We start from the raw sequence: 19960 nt of genomic DNA on the forward strand, positions 1-19960 counted from the left end.
AACATATCTGCATCCAAAAGTTTTGGTCTGGACTAATGGATAGATCTGTCTCCCACTTTAAGAATGGGAGAGAGATTGAACTATCTGTTTTTAACAGTAACATGTATACTTTTGATAACAGTTTTGGAGGCAAGAGTTTAAGAAAGTCTGTTATCATTGGAGGTAAATCTAAGTCCATTATTTTATCCTTAAATCTAGCCTGAATTATGGATTTAAACTGTTGAAATTCCAGAAATCTATTATGGCTAATTCCATATTGTGCCACTAGATCCTGGAATGGAATAAAGTTACTGCCTTGCAGTACATGCTCTAGATGTCTTATCCCTTTGTCATACCACAGTGGGGAATTTAGTGTTTTCTTATTTTGCAGGATGTCAGGATTATTCCAGATTGGGGTAAATCTTCATGGGATAGGTGAAGACCCAGATATTTTGAGAAGTTCCCACCAAGCTGCCAAGGAAGTGCTTATGTTAATGCTTTTAAAGCAGGTATGATGTTTGATGCTGGGACTGATGAATGGCATATCGGAAATTTTAATTTCCTTACAGAATGTTTGTTCTATGTCCATCCATGAGTGGTCCAGGGGGCTCTGATTGATCCATTTTGAGTGATATTGTAGTCTATTGGACAGGAAGTAATGATAAAAATTTGGCAGTTCTAAACCACCACAGTCTTTTGCTTTTTGCATAGTTTTTAAACTGATTCGTGGGGGGTTATTTTTCCACAAAAATTTTGAGATGTTTGAGTCCAGTGATTTAAACCAGACAGCAGAGGGTTTGGTGGGTAACATTGAAAACGGGTAATTGATTTTAGGTAGGACCATCATTTTTATGGTGGAGACTCTTCCCATGAGTGATATAGGTAATGATGTCCACCGTACAAGGTCATCCTCTATTGATTTAAGTAAAGGCGTGTAGTTTAGCCATGTCAGTTCTGACAGCCTGGATTCCCAGACTTTAGCGGTGTGGTAGATATACTCTGGAAATCACACTTTACAGGTAAAACTATGGATTTACTCCAGTTAATGGAGTAGTCTGAGATGGATGAGAATTTATCTATAAGCGTGATTGTCTCAGAAAGAGAAGTTTGTGAGTTTAGGAGGAAAAGTACATCAGAGAGAGAGAGAGCAACGAGCATACATCATCTGCATAAAGGCTTATCTTGTGGTGTATATTTTCTCTTTGAATTCCTTTAATATTATTATTTTGTCTGATAGCAGCTGCTAGCGGTTCTATAAAAATAGCAAATAGCGAGGGAGAGAGTGGGCAACCCTGCCTGGTACCCCTCTGGAGACTAAAGCATGGAGAAGTATGATCATTTGTTTTGACAGAAGCTCTTGGGGAACTGTATAAGATTTTAATCCAATCTATGAAAGAGTTTCTAAATCCAAATTTATATAAAGTAGTGAATAGAAATTTCCAAATTACTCTGTCAAATGCTTTCTCTGCATCTAAAGAAACAACTGTAGTTTCCAGGTTATGAATAGTGGCATAGTCTATTACGTTAAGTAGCCTGCGTGTATTGTTGGTGGAGTGCCTGCCCTTAATAAATCCTGTTTGGTCAGAGTGTATTATACCAGGAGTGACCTTCTCTAGCCTTCTTGCTAGGGTTTTGCAGATGATTTTAAGATCTGCGTTAATAAGTGATATTGGGCGATAACTGGACGGGAGTGTGGGGTCTTTGTCTGGTTTAAGGAGCAGGTTGATATTAGCAGAGTTCATTGTTGGAGGCAACATGCAAGTACCCCTAATTTGCATAACCATCCCATAGAATGTGGGCGCAAGTATTTCCCAGAATTCCTTATAGAGTTCAGCGGGAAAACCATCTGGCCCAGGGGCTTTATTATTCGGCATATGTAAGAGAGCTTCCTGGAGTTCAGCCATTGAAACAGGTGAATCCAGAGCCCTGATCTGTTCATCATCTAACCTTGGCAAATCTATATTGTTCAGAAATGCATCGATGTTAGAGCTAGATGGATCAATTTGTGATGTATATAAGTTTTTATAATAATCTCTGAATGCATTGTTGATTTCTTCAGCTGAGTCCTTTAAGGAAGAAATAGTTATTTTTTCTTTATTCAATTTCAATTGGCTGGCTAAGAATCTGCCGGATTTATTGCCATGTTCAAAGTTCTCCAAGTGTAGTCTTTGCAACTGAAATTGGGTCTTTTTATTAATAATTTCATTTAATTCAAGATTTGATTTTCTCAGATCATTCAGCATGTGTTCCTGTGGGGAGGTAGCAAGGGTAGTTTCTAATGTTTTTATTTTTTGTTCTAGCTCTAATTCACAAGATCTCTCATGACTGCTTTTGCTGCCTCCCAAAGAAGACATGGCGAGGTTCCTGGCAGGTCATTAGTTTCCATATAATTTGCCCACTCCTTTTTGAAGTAACTTATAAAATCTAGGTCTTTAAGCAATGATGCATTAAATCTCCAACTTCTAGTTGGCCGTGTGACCCTTTTTTTAGTAAGAGTGAAAGAAACCGGTGCATGATCACTGATAGTGATAGGGTGAATCTGAGTGTTGGAAATGTCTGTCATAATTGAGCTGCTAACCAAAAAATAGTCAAGGCGAGAATATGAGTGGTGGACTGGTGAAAAGAAGGTATATTCTCTAAGAGTGGGGTGGTGAGAACGCCAAACATCGCAAAGACCAAAATCGCTCATGTATTGTTTAAGGATGTCTGTTGATTTCGAAATACGGTGACCACCTGCCATACTGAGCCTGTCAACTGCTGGATTACATACCATGTTGAAGTCCCCTCCTAATATAAGAGCTGTGTCTGAGTGAGCAGAGAGTGAGTTGAAGAAAGCATGAAAAAAGGAGGGTTCATCAACATTTGGGCCATAGATGTTAGCAATGCATAAAGGAGTATTTTGAATCGAAATGTTAACAATAATGAATCGACCCTCTGGATCAATAGTAGTGGTATTATGATTGAAGTGTGTTTTTCTATTTATCATAATGGTGACACCCCTTTGTTTTGAGTTATAACAGGCTGAGTACGAGTGAGGAAACTGTGGTGAGGTTAGTTTATCTGCTGTCTTGGGTAAATGAGTCTCCTGTAGTAGGACAATGTCTGCTTGCAGATTATTTAGATGGTTAAAAAATTTTAATCTCTTTTCCCTTGAACCAACTCCGCGTACATTCCAAGTGGTGATTTTAAGTGTGGTCATCATTCAACTAAGGGATGTGGTGAAGGCTAGTTTGTGCAGTGTGCGTGTTGTATCATTGTGTGTGTTGTATGCGCCTGTATGTGTGTGTCTATGTGTTCATGTTGTATGCGCCTGCATGTGTGTGCTAGCGGTGTGCCCGACTGTTTTTGAATTAAACAGTATGAAAATTGCGCAGCTGATCGACATGTAAACGGCGGAGGAAGAGCAACATTAACAAAAGAAAGAAACAGTGAAACAAAAACAGAGGAAAATACACAAAACATTATCGGACAGTCTAGATAACCACAGTATAGGCTGTTGAGACGTGCACTGTATTTTATAACTATTAACCTACCATTTGTCACGGAGTAATTAACTGAGAAGGGGAAAAAATGATCGCATAGTGATACAGTTCACCTGTTGCTGGACTTGGTTCTTAGTAGAGCCAAGGAGTGGTGTCTCGGTCGCGGTACAGCTGGCCATCAACGTAAAGTTTATCCACCGCGATGAAAGCCCGTGATCCTTCTCCAATAAGCTTCTTTCTTATCGGGAACAGGACTCGGCGTCGGTCCAGGATCTTCCGGGGAAACTGGTCATTAACGCTGAAGTTGGTCCCTCTCAGCTCCCTGCCGCTGCCTTTAACCAGTTCCTTCTGCTTGAAGTGTTCAAACTTCGCCACGATGGGCCTGGGCCTCTGGTTCTTCTGTCGCCGTCCTCCCAGACGGTGCACCCGGTGGAAGCTGATGTTCTTCACGGTCTCGGCCGGGAGCTTCAGTTGATTTTGGATGAAGCTTTTAACGGTCTCCTCTAGGGCTTCATCCGCCTGCTCCGGGATACCCGAAATGACCAGATTATCCCGCATACTACGAGCCTGGAGATCGATGATCGCTTCTCTAATGTTTTTATTGTCTGCCGAGAGCCGCGTCATTCCCTCCGTGAGGGATTTAACCGAACCTTTGAGGACCTTGTTTTCCACCGCGAGCTCAACCACCTGTTTCTGGCTGAACTCCAGGGATTCCCGCAGAGCCTGAAACTCTTTGTGAAGTACTTCCACCAGAAATAATCGGGCATCAAAGCTAGACAATTTCTTGTCTATTGAATCCAAGATCTCGGTGAAATCTGCACCTTGTGAGGAGACTGCTCCAGGTGATGCTCCAGGTGAGTCTTCAGTGCGGTTTCATTTTGATTTCCCCATGACCACTCGATGAAAACACTGGTCAATGTAAACTTCAAGGTCCTCCAAACACTCGTCTTCGAGGTCCTCCAGTGCGATTTGACTGCTCTTATTTGTTAATTCGCTTAAAATTGGCGGATTGTTTGTTTAATGAAATGTTTGTTTAGCTGCGCGCTGCCATGTTTGAATTGCACCAAGTCTCACGAGATTACACAAACGCTCACTCTGTCATCTCTCTCCGTGTCTTTGAGGTTTACAAGCCAAAGGGCCATGAAGCACACTGATACACGGTTTTCGCCTTTGCTTTCCTCCATCTATCTTTGTTTCGCTTACACACACACACACACACACATACACACTTTGTCTATACAGCAAGATCTCTCCAAATACTCACCACTGTAGCTAATGGGGTTCTGACATCAAACACTTCCCAATCTGAAACACTACTAGATATAGACCCTTTTCTTTTCATCAGGTTTCCCTACATTCTTACTCTTTGCCTCTTCTTAGTGGTTTCTTCATTAATAGTTTTTCATTCTTCTTTTTTTTTCTCTTTTTTTTTCCTTTTTCGCTTCCCTTGAGTAGTTTAATGCTTTCTTCTATCCTTTCCTTCCTATCCCCGCCCTTCCCTGCCTTCTTTCCCCTCTTTCTTCTGCTCTTATTCAAGGTTTTATAAAGGTTTAGCTGTGACAGATGCGTCTCATTTTGCAGAGAGCAGTAGCAAGCAGTTTTGATTTGGTGATTATGGTGATTGGGGAGTAATAATAAAAAAATGAAAAAGGGATGGGAGAAGTAGAGCGGATAGGGTGGAAAAAGAGAAGGGGTAAAATAGGACAACAGAAACATGGTGAAATGAGACAAATTAAAATATGTTTGAGGTGATCAGCATAAAATCACTGACGAAAGGGAAATAAAGGAAAACACAAAAGATGCGGGAAAGAAAAGTAGCAGAGACAAGAAAGTAGAGGAGATGAGAAAAGAGGTTGGAGAGAAGTATGTGTGCCACTTGGTAGTCATCACAGAGAAGCTTTCTCCATTCAGGAACTCGGCGTGCAGCTGTCGCTTCAGGGAACTGATCACACACACTCAGTCACAGACACAAACACACACACATACACGCATGCGCGCATCTTTCTCTCATACACACACATGCACTTATGCTTTGGGCTGTGCTTTGAACTGATCCCTGCCACTGGAGAGGCACACACACAGAGCTGGCTGATAATAATATTATCCTATGGCCTTCATATGGTAATATGGTTTTATTGCTATGAAGAAATATGAATATTATGGCTTTCAGAGGCAGCTTAGGAAATTACATGGCTGTCATGCTTCTCAGCTTCAATAGAATATTTAGATTTCCTATTTATCTAGGGTCTCTGGGTAAGAAATCTATTAAATTATTTACCTTTGCCATGATATGTGTTGGCATGTTGTATATTCGTACCTATGAGAATGAACGAAGGCAAAACGCAAGACACGCCTTGATATGTCATTGGGGGAAGGTCACGGCTCAATGGGATAGACTGGCACACATCTGGATAGAAAGGATTGTGTGAGACATGCTGTGGCATGATACAGCAGAATAAACTCCAGGATGAGCAAAGAGCAGGTCAACTTAGACACTCTTGCTGGCATGCCGGATAGTGTGGTCTAGGGTGTATATTGTGCGATAGCAGTTCAGAACCTGGTTCCTAAAAATAAAGCTATTATAATAAAAGCAAATATGATGCTCATTCAGTTTCCTGCCCCAACCTATTTAGGTAGGTAGGACTTATTTATTACTTTTATAACGTATGTTGAACACATTTTCATAGTTAAAAGCATCTTTACTAAGCCTAGTATATATTTATTTTACAAAAATGATCTAATTGTTTTGTCCATTGTCCAGGAGGTCCAACTGTGACAGAAGCTGGCCAGGGTTTTCCTCTACATTCATGCCGGTGTGCAGGAATGCTGCTGTTGGGGACTGTTGGCCATTAGTTTGCTTTGCTCCAGAAGCGTGTGACCCCTGACATGTATAGCAACTTATTAGTCGCTGTGGATAGAAGCGTCAGCTAAATGAGTAAATGTTATCATTTGTCTCACCTGCCGAACTCACTACATATTATTTATTGTTCCAGTCCCTGGTTACTCAGTCTTGGAGACGACAACACCAAGCTCCCATTACTCCAGTTCATACAGCCTCATCTGTAGAGTTATTTAGTTATTTCGTTAGTTTGGTCTGTTTGTCTGTGGGCAGTTTAGTTAGTGCTTATCCACCTACTCTGGGATTAGATTTTCTTGTTTTTGAAGTCAGAAATGATGCGTGTGGTGTGTTCTCTGCACTTGGGTCCAGTTATGTGACATTACACCAATAAGTTTTTGCTTCCTTGCATCATTGTTACTTTTCTTATATCTCTTCTTCAAGATGTGACCCTTGACCCTTGAACAAGTTGAGAGTATCCAGCTGTAGATTCTTTTAGTGAGGAATTAGTGATCTAAGAAAGCCATCCTCAAACATTAACCAAAGTGAATAATGGACATTCCAGTTCACTGGAAAAGCTGATTTTAGTCTCAATGCAACACCAATTAATCGTTTCAGCAAATCATGTTACAAGAATTCTGTCCGTGACTCATTGTTTCACCCTTCTTCACTGTTGTCCCACTTTATTCAGAGACGATCTTTAATTGAATCTGCAGTTCTACCACTTGAACATAATGTTCTTGTCATATTGGAACTGTCTGCCATTTTCTTCCCTTCATTTTCATTCTTTTACAAGCCTTTTCCAACCCTGTGGCCAGACAAGAAGGAAGGACTGTGGCTATGGCAACAAAAAGCATTATGGTATGGTCTTTGTTCACAGACAATTAATTCTTATGTGTCCCTTCATGCCAAATTATTGTTTTCATGAATGTGAAAAGATTTTTGGGAAGAATCTTAAATATGTGCTTGATAATATTGACCTTACGTAAGTTACTCTTAAGGACTGTTTATTGTGCTCTACATTGTTGAGCTAATGATAACACTTTTCATGTCTAGGAGATATAATGCAACCAGAACCCATTATTATTATTATAAGAATCGATACATATATTTACAGCATACACAGATACTCTCACACAAGACAAATGTGGTTTGACAGCTCTGTTCTGAAACGTTTTTCTTAAAAATTTCATGTTTGTACTTCTGATTATCACACGAGCAGCATTGTTTCTGACAGAATGTGATGTAAAACATTGCCAATATTTCTCTGAATAAAACAACAAAGTGTTTTCCATTTGTGTATGTACGGGTTGTAATGAAATACATACCCACAGCAGCAAAGGCCTTTGTGCATGCACACCTACAAAACTACAAGTAAATCCATTTGTATACGATCTGTACTATCTGAAATAGGGCGAGACAGCACAGAGAGGATGCATTTAGAAACTACAATCAGATGTTTACTGTGTTTTTTGGATTGCAGAGTGGCAGTAAAATAACTTAAGCTGTCGGATTGGTTAGATATTTGACAAGTGCTAGATAAAGAGTTTAGATAACATATTTTAGATGGGGTTTGAGCTTGTGAATAACAAGGCAAGATAAACAATGTCCTTGAAATGGCAATATAATAACTGGAGATGCCTATTTTTCTCTTTCTCCACAAATGCTTTACAGACCATCGTGGTATTTAATTATTGCGTGAAAAATATATTTCCAAGGATTTCCAAGGTGCGGCCATTAATCTTGACGTATTCTGAGATTTGTTGATTTGTTGAAAATTGCTTTAAGATAAAACTAAATAATAAAAATATGCTGTTACCCTAAATGCATCATTATATTATTTAAGCAATGCTTAAAGACATGAGATATTTATGAGCTAACAATGATAAATGAGTAATGCCATCTGCTGATGCATATATCTATTTGGTCCTTCCTAAAATCCCTCAATGTAAAAAAACAACAAATAATCTGTCACTATACATCCCAAGAGCACCAGTGTTCTGAGGGGTTGTGGACTGTCAGTTACAATTACGGATGGTAGAAAAAAAAAAGTTCAGATCAAGGTTAGATCAAAGCATAAACACAAAGACGCGTGATGAGAGAACAACTGATCATCCTATATAAGATAGGGATGTTTTGCGCATGTAGATTACGCATCATGCCACACTCGGTGCAGGAAAATTTATGGGTATTTCATCTTTAATTTTCCCCACTTTGATGAAAACATTCTAAATCGTGGTACTACAAACATGGTACATGTAAAACAAGGCACATAAATAAATTAGTTGCAGTGTGTGTGTGTGTGTCTAGTGGCATTAACTCCAACCTTACAGCAACTACCTTGCAGTTTTTAACATGTAAACGGATGCAAGAGTTTTCATCAGTTCTACTGACTGGTGCAGTGTTTATAACATTTGACCTGTGTGTGTAATTTACGTCACAAAGTGGTGATGTAAGAGTCATCAGAGTCACATGAATGGACAACACTGTAAGACCAGCTGCATACTCCAAACTGAAACTAAACCAAAGCGGGCATGTTTTCACAAGCAAGATTACAGGTTTGTGAACAGGAAAAGGCACCACACTTGGCATGTTACTGTAATGTGCACTGGCTGTGAACTTCATATTTCCAGTTTACATCTACAGAGTTACAGAAGTTTTACTCCACGCTTAGTTTACTTCTTGTTTTTGAAGACTGTGAAGTTACATGCTCCTCACAAGACTACTAAGCTCTTCCAATTGAAGAAGACAATTAACAGACCTAAGCTGCAGTAATTGTGTTCAGTTGCAGTTTTGCTGAATAGGACTATGCATACTATGTTGCTCCTCATATGTTTGGGTGTATAAAGTTTTAGAAGGACAGGTCAGTGGGGTTGAAAAACTGAGCTCTCTTGACACATTTGAGATGAGCATGCTATTCGACCACTTATCCCAGAAATACATTGTGTAGGTATCTGTACGTGTGTGAAAAAAAAAACAGAAAATACAACAGACTGCTGTACCCACACTTCCTGCCACCTTGTTAATTAGAGGCAAGTGTACAGGATCCCAAATTAGATAGCAATGAATCAGCAGTTTTAGCAGTAACTTTACTTTTCTAACCCTGAATTAAGAAAAGGTGCTATAAACTGAGCTAGCTTCACACAACCATCTGCCCACACAAACACACACTTACACACACGGAGGGATCCGTGTGACCTATCCCAGCATTTCTCTAGGCTTTGTGAACTTGTGCATCTTTAGCTTTAGAGATGGAAACTTCAAATATCCGATTCTCTCACATCAATCCCCTTCAATTTCTGAGATAAGTAATCTCAGATAAGCAGAAATGTCTCTGATACCACACTGCACACTTTATTCGATTCAGATGTGTAATCTATGAAGATTTCACAAGGCGATAAAGAAATAAAAATAGACTGTATTGTAACAGATCTCACAGTTCAAAGGAGAAATCTTGCTTAATCTGAGAAACTATTAGGCAGATAAGAAGTTGTCCGACTCGATGTCTCATTGTAAACTCTTGAATAAGTTATTCTAATGCCAGAAATGCCTCATCTGAAGTTGTGCCCATCAGTGTTGTATAGTGGCTATTTTTACCATTCTGCTGGATTAAAACAAACATACTAAAATCCAAAATGTCTTGGATGTTTTAGCCGTTTAGTTCACTCTAATAGACTGCTCATGGCAGATGTTTCTCCTGGGTGTTGGCAGAAACTAAAACAGCGTGAGGAGGGCAGGGAAGGCCGCCAGCAAGAAGAAAACAGGGTAGTGGTACAAATTGTTCGACAGCCTTTTAAATTAAATCATTTCTCAAACCACTTCTAAAATGGTGTGTAAACCAGTGTTAACATGCAGTAATGGGTTGGCAGGAGAGAGCTTTTGTAGCACACATACACATCATAGGACCTCTTCTGACTCTATTGTAGTTTGGCATACACACAGCTCGTCCTCAGTGCAGCAACAAAACAGCCATATCCACAAAACGGTATTTTGTACAGTGTAATATAGAGTTACTGTAGCACTGGAACACGAGCAATTGGCCAATGAAACATATTTTAATTTGTATCCTGTGGGTCTTTACTGGCTTCCACGTCAAACAATGTTAACGGTTATGACCCAAAGGACCATTATGAGTGTGCTGCATTCACACAAATTTCTATTAACAAGGAAGTTGCTGACTCCTCTAGTGAATAAACAGTTCTTATTCATGGTACAAAATCACAGTTAGCTGACCATGTATGGCAAGGTGGAGAATACTGTAAAGCAGCACTTGCCCTTTGTTAAAAGTTAAAGGTCAGATAACTAATTTCCTTGGAATAGCTTTGTCCTTTTTCTTTTAAATATGATTGTTTAACTGTATACGTATAACTGCAACACCTTATCCACCATACACAGCATATGCGCAGATGTGTGTTTTGGTAGCCAAGCTACAGAGGGATTTTAACTACTTTGTTCCACGCAGTGACATGTGGTCTAAAAACAGTGTTATTGCTTTAATTGGTTGCCTGACTTCATGACTGCTCGTTGGGTAGCAACACTTCCAACAGAAAGAAAGCCCAATAAAAAAAGCTCCTAACTTTCTGTGCTCCTCAAAAAAAAGTCACCTGCCAAAAAGGAAGGGGTAAGAGAGCATCTGGGATTGAGGATTTCTCAATGTTTTACCAATTATACACATACTGTATACCCTGCAGCAAGCCCATTCAATTGCCACATCTGACCCAGAAGCAACCGCCGTGTGGCCCAGCATAGGAGGAAAGATTGGGTTCTCCATTGTTTCTAAACTTGATGTCAAAATATGATTTACTTTACTCATAAGTTAGATTTGTTTCCAGGGAGATACTGAGTTTATATAGTCATTTTGCTGTTGTAAACATTACTGTTGCTGCTCTGGAATCATTTAGTTATAATAAAATATTCAATTCTAATGCTGTTCTGAATTTATTATTTTATTTTATATTTTTTAAAAGGCATTTATTTAGTTACGAAAAAGAACCTTATTAATACTCCTTATCGGTTTGGTTTGTTATCAATATTGATAACAAACCAAACCGAGTAGGAGGAGTACATGCTAAGGAATACATGTACAGTTAATCATTGTACGTCTATGATTTGTCTTTGTAGGTTTTCCCATTGATTGTAGTTCACGTTGCCCTCAATATCTTGAGTATTTTGTTGTTTTTGGCCTTAGTCCCCAGTGGTCTACAGAGTTAAGCTCCACTTTACTTTGACGGACTCACTGCCAAAATCTCAAACCCAGCTGGTTTAGAAAGGTTTAAATATGGCCTGACCTGGACGAATACTTCTGACATCAAATTGCTGCACTTTACTCCCAAACAGCTGATAACTTAACATTTTATATACCAGATAACACCTCTGAAACAATAGCTCAGCCTTTGAAAATCACTGTTAACTGTACTGTTCATAGAGGTGTCGCAAGTTTTGAGGGAGCGTGCAATTGGCATGCTGACTGCAGGAATGTCCACCAGAGTTGTTGCCCGTGAATTGAACGTTCATTTCTCTACCATAAGCCGTCTCCAAAGGTGTTTCAGAGAATTTGGCAGTACATCCAACTGGCCTCACAACCGCAGACCATGTGTAACCACACCAGCCCAGGACCTCCACATCCAGCATCTTTACCTCCAAGATCGTCTTAGACCAGCCACCCAGACAGCTGCTGCAACAATCGGTTTGCCTAACCAAAGAATTTCTGCACAAACTGTCAGGAACCGTATCAGGGAAGCTCATGCTGCATGCTCGGAGTCCTCATCGGGGTCTCGGCCTGACTGCAACTTCACATAGCCACTGAAAGCCATTAAAGAGGAGTGGACCAACATTCCACAGGCCACAATCAACAACCTGATCAACTCTATGTGAAGGGGATGTGTTGCACTGCGTGAGGCAAATGGTGGTCAGACCAGATACTGACTGGTTTCTGGACTCCCCCCCCGTGATACTGCAAATTTTGAATAGCCTTTTATGGTGGCCAGCCTAAGGCACACCTGTGCAATACCCATGCTGTCTGATCAGCATCTTGATATGCCACACCTGTGAGGTGGATGGATTATCTCGGCAAAGGAGAAGTGCTCACTAACACAGATTTTGAGAGATTTGTGAACAATATTTGAGAGAAAAAGGCCTTTTCTGAGAAAGTCTTAGATCTTTGAGTTGAGCTCATGATGAATGGGGGCAAAAAAAAAAGTGTTGCATTTATAATTTAGTTCAGTGTATATCTGGAAGACAGCAACATGTGCTGTCCTCAAATGTGTCATTTTAAATGGCAACTTTCTGTATTATTTGCGTATTTTAAATGACAAAAATATGGATAAGGATCAAGCTGGATTACTAGTGTGCTGAGGTTTTCTTTTCTATGCATCCCTATAACTACTAAACAAAATGAAAGCTTAATAGCTCAGTATTGCTTTAGGCAATACTGAGGTCTCACTTCTACAGTAAGTATGAGCACCCTACCAAGAGACTGTGTTGTAAAATTTTAAAATGTAATTTCAATTCAGACAACAGCAGGCAAGTGTGACAACTGACGATATGTGAGTGCCGTACAATAACAGCTTATCCCTCTTTGATTTCCATCCATCCATCTATCCTCCATCTATCCAGTATTAATATCAGTACATCTGTAGTAGCTCTGCGTAGCAACCAACCTGCAGACCTGTCTGGTCTGTGTGCTTTTACAGCTCTGCTAATATGTCTGTAACAGAGGCAAAGCACATTGGACTGCAGCACTGCTCTCATCAGGCACACACACAGTCACAGAGAGACAGCACGCACATACACACACGCACACACACACACACCACACATAGACATGAGAACACATTGACACTCATGTGATTAAGTGCATTAAACCTCACATTATTATGGTTTGAGTTGGGGGGCAGATTCTCACTGTCTGTCACACACACACACACACACACACACACACACACACACACACACACGTGCATGTATATGCATCTCCCCTGCAATTTAACACATCTGTCTAGTCAGTTTGTGAGTGCATTTTAATCATATAAATGAAAACATATTGTAATATCCTATAGTTATGTAATTTCCCAAAGGACATCATTAAATTTTTATTAAACTAATTGGCAATAACTGTTTATAGCATGTTCCAGATGTAATTAAGGAGAAACAACAGCGCAAGCTACTTCTACTACAGAGTTCCCAGCAGAGTTCATTTTGCGTCCCTCAATAAGCACATTTTTAAGTTCATATACGGTAAAACATACCAGTTAAGATGTATATGAATCCTTACCTACCTCTATCTGATGTGCTGTGATTTATTAAGACTCAACATGAAGATACAGTGTGGCAACTAGCAGATGGATGGAAAAGCTAGAGATGGCCCGGGGAGATGGATCCAAGGACCTGAGAAAGATAACACATAAAAAAAGAAAAGGGTTAGTCCATGACTGTTTATAGGGGTGACCCTATATTGACCATATGAAGCCTGCACATCCAATTCATTGTATGTTGTAACCACACTGCATTTAAAAATATGAACTGTTTCAGTAATGGTATCATTAAGCCGTAGTGCATTAAGTGAACAGTGAGACATTTGGGGTTGACAAGACTCTACTGTAGAGTCTACAGCCACGCTAATGGCTCTGTGAGGCTGTACAGCAGTGCTTCGAGCATAACGCTAACAGCAGCATGCTAACATGTAACAATGCAAAATAACAATCCTAATAGGCTGATGTTTAGCAGGTACAGTGTTGGGAAGGTTATTTTTTTAATGTAATATGTTAGTAACTTTTATTAACTTTTATTTCACAAACATTTATTTTGTTATTAAATTACATAACTAAATTATGTGTAACTAGTTAGTCCCCAAAGTGAGCAGGTATAATATTGACCTTATAACCTTCTTAGTTTCGTGCAAGCTAACATTTGCTATTATGACCTGATGATGGTGCTAGATAAAAAGCCAGGGGATCAATTCATGACAGGGGCATGAATATGTCTACCTAATTTCATGGCCATCCAACCAACAGTTGTTGAGATATTTCACTCAAAATCACAAATGTCAACCTCTTAATTAAATTTTGCTAGTGGAAAAGTCAGGGGAATCGTCAAAGTAAGCAGATTTCATCCTCTTGGGACCGTGAATGTACAAAGTTTCATGGCAATCTATCCAATAGTTCTAGAGAATCTTAAAGTGGTGGACTGCCCATGAACAGCCGGCCGATATTTCCATCTCTTTGGGTCAAAAAATTGAGGAGTTGTTTCTTTTTCAGGAAAATGTTATCAGTGCACCACAGCTCTATAGCACTGCTGTTGGTTCTGCACTATATTTGTATTTTGTTTATGCTATAAACTGAGGCTATCCATTCAACCTATGTCTAAGCTTTCCTGCCAAAATAGTTAGACTCTCTGCACAAATACTAAATACAAAAAGTAGTTCATCTGTAGGCTGTGTCACAAATGCACAAATGAGAAAAAACCCTAGTGTGATGCTTAACATCTAAACCTACTCTCCTCTAATGTGGGGATCCGCCACTTTCAACCTTCCCACAATTCAATTCCTCACAGTGTCTAAACCCATTAAGATACTCATACTGTCATTAACAGTAACACACACTATATTCTGTTGTTTCATACAACAGCTGAAATATGCCGGACCTGTCATTGTTATCCTGTGTTTTTGTGTTATCTCAAAAGGAATCTATTCTAAAAACTCTCTAAAAATAAGATTTCAAGACCCTAGTTATGTTCATGGCAAGCAGAAACCTAGAAGTCAGAATATAATATAAATTTTCATTGCCTCGACTGAAAATACTTTTGGCACCTCAAAATGTGGGCGCTGATGCAAAAATGATGTCAGTTTTTTAACAATTCATCCAATGTGGATCAAAGAGCCATCAAATTGAAACTGACAGTCTGTACTTTTGTGTTTTAGTAAAGGGTATGCAAAGACACACACAGACACACATCAAACATGATGCAGACACTTTGGCAGTCAGTTTTCCAGCCAGCTGAGCTAACAAGCTGCAGGTTATTAGAAAATCATTACTCACTGCCCAAAGGCTTCTCATCACTAAGACATGAAACAGCAATGTGACACAAACAGTGGGACAGCTGATAATTTTGTAGACCCTCAACATGGCATTCTGCACATAGGTGAATGTACACAGATTACCAAAAGCTATAAATAACAATAACGATGATACATATTTCTCCTCATACACATCCTGACAACTCTTCTAAATGAGTAGTGACAGCAGCACTAGTATGGCAGATCTTTCTGCATGCTTGTTCAGGTTGGCGGTAGCAATGTGCACACATCAGTGCTGTAGACACACACAGGCTTATTTTGACATTAAAAGTATTAATTATCTTCATGAGAGGCACCCCCTGTTTCCTTTCAAAGTAAAACACACACATGCACACACACACATCCTTTCTTGCAGTGACAGCACCGTGTTAATAATATTTTCCTTTAATTGTGTTTCCTTCTATTTATGAGGGCTTTTTAGCTCAATGCTTTGTTCTGTGACCTACTATCAAAACATTAATACACAAGAGGATACTCTGTGGTATGATATGCTGTTGCTGCAGCTATGTTTAAGTCCCTTGTGGCACAAGCTGCTGGCTTCAGTGAGGTGCTTAAAATTATAGTAAACTTTCGTAGAGTGGCTTTTATGAACCGCCAGAGTCCCATCTTCAAACACTTTATGCAATTTTTTAATAAGCAACAAAATCCCATCTGTAATTGAACAATCTATTAAGCCTGGTCTTAAGGGAGGAACAAAAAATATGTTTAATATTAATAAATTGTTTTTACTTATATTTCTAATTTTCAACCTGGAATTACTTAATTAATCTTCTCAGCATAATTAATGGAAGGAACATTTTATGCCATTTGAATTGCTAAATTATGCTCTTCAGTTATTTAATTTGCCTCCTCCTTTCGCTTTTGATCAAGAGTGCATCGCCCCTCCTTACACATAGCCCATGTTCATTTCAGTTACTCTGCATCAACCACTCCGGAATCTCAAAGATCTGTAGTATCTTATCCCTTATACTGTATATGAATTGTTCACACAACATTGTGTTTCTTAGTCCAACATAAATACACATATATAAGCCCAAGATCAGAATTCTGTATGAAATCCATGCAGTCCATTCAGATTAAATAACCTATTGTTAGTGCTCCTGGCTGTTGTAATGACAGTCGTTATGGTCGTCAGAACCACCCGCAGCCAAGTCTGAACGACCATCGTTGGCATCTTCACCTGAGGCCAAGAGGTAACGTTTGTGAGGTGGTATTATGTTCATTTTCAGGTTCAAAATCTTAATTAGGTGTTGTACCAGAACAGGTTTACATGGTTTAATTTTCAAAAAACACCATATTTTTCTCATACTGCACATTGCTGCAGCTCCTCTTTTCACCCTGTGTGTTGTACGCTCCGCTCTTGAGCTACAGAGTGATGCATCTTACTTGTACAAAATCTTTGTTGGGAGTTGCACATGCACAGTTCCCAGGTAAGGACTACTAGCCAATCAGAAGCAGAGAAGGGCGGGTCGTAAGAAACAAGGTAGTGTGATCCAAATCAAAGCCGCTTCAGTCTGCGACCGTAACCTAGCAGATGGTATAAGTTACTATCAAGTCCACAACATCATTGTTCCACATCTTACCATCAGGGCTAAACATTGAACTGTTGCCGGTGTTCTGACGATCTATGCTGCCTTGCTGAAAAATGCTACCATAGCGCAAATCGATAGACTCTGCTTGGCCCTGCTCCGTTTTCCGTTGCAGATAGTACCCAGAGATAGTACGTAGCTTGTTGTCATAGCGACACCACACACAACTGCCGCGACGTAATGTTCAATTCGACGCAGACACCAGAGATCCACACAGCTTTCTCTTTGTTAAGTTAAAACGTTTCAACATTACTCAGAATGTAAAGACAGATAAGCGGTATGAAAACCTTCCAGATGTGTTTTCCTCTGCCATTGTTGCTGCAGCGGTCTGTGTGACGGCGGGAGCAGAGGGCTCTGTGAGCGGGCGGCTGGCCGGCCTCACACGCTCCTCCCGCGGGTTGGCACAGGCATCCCCCGCAGCCACTTGCGGAGCTCCTCAACTACGAAAATATTCAAGCACATTTTTGTTCCGCCATCACTTCTCGTAAAACTGTCAATATTCGAAATCTACACAGCTGATTTTTCACCTCAAAACTTCTCAGAAGTGGATTTAGTGATGAAATTCCATCTGAAAACTGTAAAATATAAAACTTTCTGTTGCTGGCCTCTGTCTGGTGCACATAATGATGATGCAGTGAATAGTGAATATTCTCTGACCAATCAGCAGTCTGTTGTGTTTTCACGTTACGTTTTAGTATCCCTCAGCTTGCTTGGAACCTCGACGGAGGTGAGGTGATACGAAAAAAAGTACCTGGAAGCAGGTACAGGTACAACATTTCTACAATGGAAAACCAAACAAAGGCGAGTGGAGCCAAAGGGCCTCCACTCAGACTAGCTTGGTTTGAGGCCGTGCCTGACCCCGCTAGCCGCTGGGCAAGCTTTATGACGCGTTTTCATTGTGACATCACAAGCAAAGGAAGTGAAGGGCTGGACTACAAACGAGCTGTTTTCAGGCAGTTCAGAGTAGAGTTTTCTGTGGGAGATGGGAACTCCCTTTGGGCTGGACTTTGGGCTTTTTCACTTTGTAAACCTGTTACATGCAAAAAAAAGATATATAACTCAATAAAGGAGAGGGAAAAAGCCAAAAAGCATAATACCACCTCTTTAAGTATCTGACAAATGTTACAACACACGTTACCTCTTGGTTTCAGGTGAAGATGCCAACGATGGTTGTTCAGACTTGGCCGCGAGTGGTTCTAACGACTATTATGACTGTCATTACAACATCCAGGAGTACTAACGAACCAGCGGTATTGATGATCTTAGCAAACGACCCCACAGAGGTTAAATAGCTATGTTTCCCTACTAGTCAGTTCAGAACTGAAAAAGTCCTTTGGATGAGGGACAAAACATCTTCTAGTATCTTCAACCAAGTCCAGTTGCCCTCGACTTCAACCGTAGGTCCTAACTACGACCTGGATGACTGAGAACCTTCATAGACACTTGTGTTTTTTTTTTAATCTTTGTTAACATGAGGGGGTTCTCAATTGTTATTCAATTATGTCTTTAATATAGTTTTAACATAAGCATTCACATTTAGTAATTAACATCACTTCTTCTGCGATACTTTTGCAAAACTTTGTTAAAGCAAAATCCCAATTATATTAAGTTCTTCAAAAAGCTACACTTTTGAGCCTGTTCCTAGCCTCCTATTAACCACCTACAGAACCTTATTTTGAAAAACACTGCCTCATTGCTTCATGTGAACCATCATATTGCTCGTCTGTGTCATGATCCTGAAAGTCATTGGAATTCTGCTCACATTGCCTCTATATTTAGCATCTTTTCTCTCCACTCAGCTATGTTAGATTGTGGTTAAATGACCTGTCAGTGAGCCCGATGTGTGTGTGTGTGTATGTGTGGATGAATACAAAAGAAAGAGGGAAAAAGAGTGTTTGCATGGAAAGCAGAAAGAAGGGTATCCGTGAGGAGTGTATCTGTGTACGTGTGATGGCTTTTTATTGGCAGTCTCCCCGTTACTCTAGCTTTGAACATGAAAGTAAAAGAAGAAACAAAGAATAATGTGAAAAAAGCAGCCTCAGAGGTCTAAATGGTTAAAATAACCAGGGCAGAAACACCCACAGAAAAGCACCCATCTTACCCTAAACAAAACACACACACACACACACACACACCCCTGCCAGTGAGTTTGCATTTTTGACCTGTTGTTGTTAAGTTTTTTTTGTGAAAAAGGATTACCTTCCTCTCTTACACTGTCCTGGTATTTTCTCTGTTTCTCTAATGGTCTTGCTTTCTCCATTTTTTAGTATACAATAGCACAAGTTCACCTCTCGGCTGCCCACTAGGCCAACTGCAGATGTGATTTCCTGAACTCACAATTATTTTTAGAGAGGGTGAAGGGTTACCTACAGTATTGCATTTTCTCACCAGGTCTCGTGATTATAATTATACACTTTTTTATAATATATACACTGTAGTTTACAATCCCTATATCTAAGCCCATGCTGTTCCTGCTCTGTATAGAATTCTACTTTACAATATGTTTATTATCTGTCTCAAACTCCTGTCTCAAGTCTTTTCTATGTAGTCTCTCTCTTTAATGGCTCCTGCAAGTTTTGTATATACGTACTGTACATGTACATGCTAACATTGTATTGTGTCTGCAGGTTTCACATTGTTAGATGTTAGAGTTTCCATCACCTTATCTTATCTTACCATGTCACCTATCTAATCTAATCCACAGGCAAAAAAAGCATGTCACATAGGACATATTGCTGAACTTTTAATTCAAACCATCTGCTCTTTTATACACAACCACCCATCCACACTGTGTCACGCTTGAAGTAAACACAACACCATACGGTAGAGCAAGAGAGGCCTTTTAACGTAACACCAGTAAATGTAAACAACATTCTGAAACTTTGTCAAAAAGAGATGACTGGATGGATGGCATGTAGTACTCTGGACTTTCAATTAGCACACTGAGGTCCATTAAATAAGTTCATTTGCTAAAACTGTAAAGTCTTGGCCAACTTATTGC

At 39.8% G+C, this 19960-nt stretch overlaps 1 protein-coding gene across 7 annotated transcripts in view; it reads right to left on the reverse strand.

Moving 5' to 3' along the window:
* The window catches only part of zgc:172282 (leucine-rich repeat and fibronectin type III domain-containing protein 1-like protein), a 136508-nt gene that overhangs the window by 77524 nt on the left and 39024 nt on the right, over positions 1–19960 (reverse strand). For 5 of the 7 annotated variants that reach the window (XM_046074896.1, XM_046074902.1, XM_046074895.1 and 2 more), the window contains exon 2: positions 13575–13683. The gene's annotated coding sequence lies outside the window, so the exon portion shown is untranslated. Of the gene's footprint in view, positions 1–13570; positions 13684–19960 lie in introns of all 7 variants that reach the window. The other 2 variants (XM_046074901.1, XM_046074900.1) reach the window with 1 other exon arrangement.

Source organism: Micropterus dolomieu, linkage group LG17 (genome assembly GCF_021292245.1).
Source record: "Micropterus dolomieu isolate WLL.071019.BEF.003 ecotype Adirondacks linkage group LG17, ASM2129224v1, whole genome shotgun sequence".
Lineage (NCBI taxonomy): Eukaryota > Metazoa > Chordata > Actinopteri > Centrarchiformes > Centrarchidae > Micropterus > Micropterus dolomieu.